The sequence below is a fragment of the Quercus robur genome, chromosome 7, assembly GCF_932294415.1.
Source record: "Quercus robur chromosome 7, dhQueRobu3.1, whole genome shotgun sequence".
In the NCBI taxonomy this organism is placed as follows: Eukaryota; Viridiplantae; Streptophyta; class Magnoliopsida; order Fagales; family Fagaceae; genus Quercus; species Quercus robur.
In genome coordinates this window covers 17,598,412-17,605,445 of record NC_065540.1, presented here as the reverse complement: position 1 = coordinate 17,605,445, position 7,034 = coordinate 17,598,412, and positions in this window count along the sequence as shown.

Below are 7,034 nucleotides of genomic sequence, written 5' to 3'. Positions count from 1 at the left end.
GACTAAGCAGCATAGGACAAATCACCATGGTTTGAAGTGGTGATGTTCTGGGTTTCACTTCTGGCCACCTAAAGAATTGAAGTACCTTTTCCAAATGTTGTTGGTTTAAAATGAACGTACACTTATGCTTATTAAGGCCACAAGTTCTACTGTGATCATGTAAACAAGTGCAATAGATACCATTAACTTGTTAAGACGAAGTGAATGTAACCAGGGCAACAGTGCAACACCATGTATATAATATTTAAACACTAAAATGTAATATTTATTGTTGTTACGCTTCTTTCGAGCCACATCAACGTAGCATTTTGGTTCATAAGGTTTGTTTCGGTTCATTTAGGTCTTTTTTTATCCACTTCGGTCCATTTGGTCCTTCTTAGTCCTATTCAATCCATTTGGTTCATTTCAGTCCTTTTTAATCCACTTTGGTCATATTCGGTCCATTCTGTCCTTCTTAATCCACTTTGGTTGAATTTGGTCTATTTTAAAGTAATTGGACCTTAAATTGATTCTTTTTGTAGATTGTCTGTTTATTTTCATTTTCATTTCTTTTTCTTAATTTTTGGGTTGAAAAGTATGAAATTTTATTCTATTTTGGTCAAGCTTTTTAATTTTTGGCTAAAAAATACAAAAAAATAACCATTAGAAAGTAAAGATATGTACCCTAAAAAAGCAATAAAAATTATAGATATTCAAAATATTACCTTAAAATTAAAGTTTCAACAATTTAGGCATTATATTTATATTTGGAACCAAAGATCTTGTAGTTAAATTGACACTTCTCCATACACAAAATGCTTGGGGGATTGGGAGGAAAAGGTTCGAACTATGGATTAGCAGAATATTGTAATTATCTCTCTAACAAAATATTTATATTTGGAAAGAAAAAAAAAATGCTGCAATTTTAAAATTATATATATATATATAATAATTTAAACTTAATGTAACATATTACACAGGCTCCATAGAATGGAGGTATACAATTTTTTTTTAATAACATCTTATTCACTTATATATAAAAAATATTTAAATTATGTAATTAAAAGATTAAATTACGTTTTTCATGTGTGTGTATATATCTTTATATAAAAAGCGGCTATGCCGCTACAGTGCTTCGGCACTATGCACTCAATGTGTTTGCACTGTGCAAGCACTGTAGCGGCAACAGTGCTTAGGTTTCGTGAGTCCTCTTTTTTTCTTTTTTCTTTTTTGCTTTTTGTTTTTTTGTCTTTTCTTTCTTTTTTATATACCATGCTTTTGGTTTAGTTGACCGACACTAGAGTTACAGTCCCTAAAGTTTTTTTTTTTTTTTTTTAAATATTTATGTAAGCTGGTATATATATTGTTATACTGACGCCACAATATTTTCACAATTATTGATCGGCACTATAGCTATAGTGCCTAAAGTTTTTTTTTTTTTTTTCAATAATTGTTTGTGTTTTTTTTTTCTTTTAAATATTTATGTAAGCTGGTATATATATTGTTATACTGACACAACAAATTTCACAATATTTTCACAATTATTAACATGTCAATTTCTTACAAGTCGAAATAAAATATGAGATTATGACCAACTGCAATTAAAAATAAATTTTTTGAGAAAATGTTACAACACTTATTGTGTAACACTTATTGTGTAGTGCTTTTACTGTATCGCGAATGCGCATATGTACAGTAGCTACAATGCTTTTGGTTTAGTTAACTGGCACTGTAGGTTTTTTTTTTTTTTTTTTTTTTTTTTTATTAATTGGTTTGTGTTTTTTTAAAAAAATATATATATTTATGTAAGCTGGTATATATATTTTTATACTGACACAACAAATTTCACAATATTTTTACAATTATTGACGTGTCAATTTTTTACAAGTCGAAATAAAATAATAAAATATGAGACTGTAACCAACCACAACTAAAAATAAATATTTTGAGAAAATGTTACAACACTTATTATGCAGTGATTTTGCTTTATTCAAAAAAAAAAATTCTGGCACTATAGTTACAATGCCTAAAGTTTTTTTTTTTTTTTAGTAATCAATTTATGTTTTTTTTTCCTTTTAAATATTTATGTAAGCTAGTATATTTATTGTTATACTAACACAACAAATTTCACAATATTTTCACAATTATTGACGTGTCAATTTCTTACAAGTCGAAATAAAATAATAAAATATGAGACTGTGACCAACCACAACTAAAAATAAATGTTTTGAGAATATATTACAACACTTATTGTGCAGTGCTTTTGGTTTATTCAACTGACATGATAGATACAGTGCCTAATTTTTTTTTTTTTCCAGTAATCAGTTTGTGTTTTTTTTTCTTTTAAATATTTATGTAAGCTGGTATATATATATTGTTATATTGACACAACAAATTTTACAATATTTTCACAATTATTGACGTGTCCATTTCTTACAAGTCGAAATAAAATAATAAAATATGAGACTATGACCAACCACAACTAAAAATAAATGTTTCGAGAAAATGTTACAACACTTATTGTTATCACAATATTTTCACAATTGTTGAGATCTCAGTTTTTTATAGATCAAATAAAAAAATGTTAAGTCTACAACATTTTAACATTAATTTCTACAGTGCCTAAAGTTTTTTTTTCCAGTTATCAGTTTGTGTTTTTTTTTTTTTTTTTTCCTTTTAAATATTTATATAAGCTGGCATATCTATTAATTATATAAAAGGAGCCAAAGGCTCATGAATAGTGTTTTATTGGGTTATTCAATTAGTGAGGTGCACTTTTTGTTTTCTTTCTCTTTTTTTTTTTTTTTCTTCAAGTATGCCAATTGGTTTGAACTTTGTTTTTGTTTTTTGTTTTTTGTTTTTTTAAGATCTTTATATGTTTACTTTGTACTTGCATTGCAAGTTTACATTGTAAATACACAAAAGTGGTTAATATTATACACATTTGCAAAAAAAATGATAAATATTGGACAAATTTGTAAATGTGTACAAAATTTGACAATTTTTTTGTGTCTACAATATAAATTTATATTGTAATTAAGTACAATGTATACATAGAGATATTGTGAAAATGTTGTGACGCATGTGTCAATTCCTTATGGGTCCAAATAAATTAAAATAAAATAATAAAATATCATACCGAGATCTAGCACAACGAAAAATGTCGTTATATATTGTTGTTATTACAATATATTCACAACTAATGAAATGTAAGTTATAGGTCAAAATAAAATAATAAAATATTGAATTGGGATCCATCACGGTCTTATATGAATGAGATTAACTTTTTATGACATAATTATCAAAATTATTAAAATTAATGTCTCTTTTGATTAATGTAAATCTCTATTTTGTGATACAAATAAAATTTAGAATAAATCTTAATCACTACTTTTTTTTTCTTTTTTTTTCCATGGCACGTGCTAGCCCTGACTAGTTATATAAAAAGAGTCAGAGAGTAGGGAATAAATAACAAGGGTGTTTCTTCTCCAAAAAAATAAATAAATAACAAGGGTGTTACTATAGTGTTTGACTACTTGTTAATTTGTTAATGGTGGGGGTGGGGGCAACAAACGATTGTAAATTGAGCTTGGTGAACAAAGTAGTCAGAAAAAGAAAAGTAAAGAAAAGAAAAGTTACGAAAAGGATGTGCGCAACGACCGTTGGTAGTTAATAAAAAATTGGATAGCCCCACAATGGACCAACCGTGTGTACGGGTTAAATATTTAATGCACTATATTTAACTATTTTCTAGATACTATTTTTTAGTTAAAAAGATTAAAAGACAAATCACAAAAAACAAAGACAAATGCATCATAAACATTCACACTTGCACTTGTATATTGCATATGTCAAGATATTTTATCCTTAAAGTGCAAAAGATATATTTTATTTGTACTGTTAATTGTAAAAAAATTTGCAACAGTGCTACATTACTGTCATATATGCTATAGTATCGTCTTACATATAAGACGGTATTATAGCAACTTATAAAACTTAAATTTTATATTTTATTAATTTTTCCTCTCTCTCTCTCTCTCTCTCTCTCTCTCTCTCCCTGAATCACTTTTCTCTCTCTCTCAATCACTTTTGGGTTATATATTTTATTGCGTATATATACTATTTTAATGTATTGTATGAGAAAATAAAAATTGAAATATTGAGTGTGTTGTAAAATGGTATGATATAAATAATAAAATAGTTTTTAAGATAGTAAAATAGAATTTTTTGTAGAAACCGGTTGTTTTTTTTTTTTTTTGGAGAGAGTTTCAACATATGGCGTCCATTCCTGATAATAACTCTTTATCATCAGACCAAAATACCAATCAATTTTTGGTGTAGGCGGGGATTGAACCCCAGATCTCTTATACAACCATAAGAGACTTTACCAGTTGAGAATTTTTTGTAGAAACCGGATGTGAATGCTTAAAATAACAAGGTCAAATGTCCCAAAATTTTTTTTTTTTTGCTAGGTAAATGCGGGGGCTTGAATCCCCGAGTGAAAGGTTTCTTTACAAACCGGGTACCATCTCACCTGGAACTGGCGGTAGTCAAATGTCCCACAAATTGAACAAAATAACAAAGACAAATACATCATGAAATGAAAATATCCCACTTTACTAATTCATAATGCTTTAACTATTATTTTGAAATTACATAAATTTATGAAACTAATAAATCTATAAATTTGAGAAGTTTTTGCTTCTCAAAAAGAAAAAAAAAAGTTTAAATTTAAAATTGATGCATAACATATGGCTTTTAAAGTCACTAATGCACTGCACTTATTGACTTGAGCCAACTCTTCATAGGCAGGTTATGATATTAATTAAAAACATATTTTTACTAAATTTAACTTTGAATTTAATAGCATCAAACTGTTGTGCTTATGCCTTCGATGAGAAGTCATGTTTTTTTCTTAACTTAATAGATTAATCAAAATATAATTTTTATGAAAGTATTCCAACAAAAGCCTACCAGAAGCTGTCCAGTAATAGCAAGACGCATGTCTAGACCGTGACGAAGAAGAAAAAAGACCCTAGCCATTTTATTTTCACTAAACGGCTACAAGTACGTGGCATCCACTAAAAGAAGGATTAAAAGCATCCCCATAAAAACAAAATCAAATTCTTCAAGCCGTTTTCTTCGGAAGGGCCCTTTCTTTCGCTCATGTCAATGTGTGCATTGGAATCAGACTCAGGTCCTTGTGCTCTGATTTGTGGAATATGTTCACTGTTTGTTTCTGGTAAGTGTTTTGTAAAGTGGGCGCTAGGCTGTGCAATGCCAATGCAACAGCTTACCTTTTAGCAAAATTTAACTATTTGACACTCACAAAAGTTATTTTATCTATTTTAAATTTTCACATCCAACATCAATAAATTTATATTTTTAACTATTTGATTAAAATAATACAAATAACTCATTAGAATAATAATAATAAAAATATCCACAGCAAAAACCAACCACAACCACCTCCACCATCAGCCACAACAGGAAAAATAAATAAATAAATAAAACACACACACACACACACAAAACACAAAAAACTCAAAAAAAAAAAAAAAAACACCAACCCAATTCCCCAATCTTTTTCCTCAACTCAGTCCAAACAAAATCACCAACCACAAAGAAAATAAAAAATCACCAATCACAAACAAATTCAAAAATCACCAATCACAGAGCTAGGCTTTGGTGAGGAGGATGGTCTCAACGTGGGTCGACGAGTTGGGTCAGCGGAAACCCAGCACAAACCGAAGACAAACCCAAAAATCAAGCTACCGTGGGTTCTTTGTTCTTCTTCGGTCCGTCAGATCAAGATCCAATAGAACAGATTGGCGATGGGGCTTGGGGAGATGGGATCTCGACGGTAGGCGAGTTGGCCAACGAAACAAGGAGGAGATGAGGGAGGCACTAGACGCCTAGAGAGAAAAAAAAAATGAGAAGGAAAAAAGAAGAAAGAAAAGAAGAGAAGCTAGAGAGAGAGAGTAAGAAAGAAAAGAGAAAATATTTTAATGAGAGAAGAGAGAGAAGTTTAATAATTTTTTTTTTTTTTTTTTAGCTTCTTGCTACAATGCACAACCATTTAATTTGGAGGAGTCCAGTAAGGTCTTGTAGTTTGTTTCTTTCTCTCAATATAATTTCTGGTTCACCAAAAAAAAAAAAAAAAAAAGATGAAATCTTTGTTGGGGTTCTAACGAAGATTCATGTTCCAAACCCCATTAAAACAAAATAAAAAGACAAATACTTGTACAAATTCAAGGTTTCAGAGTCCGACATAATGGAAATTATTTAAAATGGGTAAGGAAGAGAAATGCTAATTAAAAATATAAATTGCACAGGGCATTGATCCAAATTACCAAAATATGCATGCTTACTTGACCAATAAACCAATTAATTTTCTGCCGAGTTTGATCTGTAGCCCTGCCCAAATGATAGAAACAAAAGCAGCCCAAAAAAAAACAAACTACAAAAGGCGTAGTTCTCTTGAAAACCTCTTCTGCTGGGTATTTGCCATACTTGGTAAATGATTAAGAGCATTTTTGGTAGACTGTAATAAATACTATGTAATAAATACTATATGTAATAGTTGTTTTTATGATTTGGCTACTCAATAGTTTAGTTATATTTTTATTACAAATAATAATCATTTCTTATGAATAGTTATTCTTTAAAATGAGGAATAATTCTTTCTAAAAAAATTAAAATGAGGAATAATTAATACCTTTTCAAAAGGATTGTAATAACTATTCTATAGTAGATGTAATAATTTTTAAAATTAATATATTCCGAAATAAATAAACTTTTCATATACATAACAATTATGAAAATAAAAAATCATCCAAAAATAACTTATCTCTCACTCAAATTTAAAAAATATTTTTTTTGAGGAAATATAATTGTATAAGTAAAATATTTCCTAAAATAGATTTTAAATTTTATTTCAATATTATAATTCACAATCAAGGTTTTTTTTTTTTTTTTTTTTTGAGAAACTAGACTGGAACTCCAGACTGGGCTTTTATTGAACACAATTAAAAACTTAATGAACATCCGACATA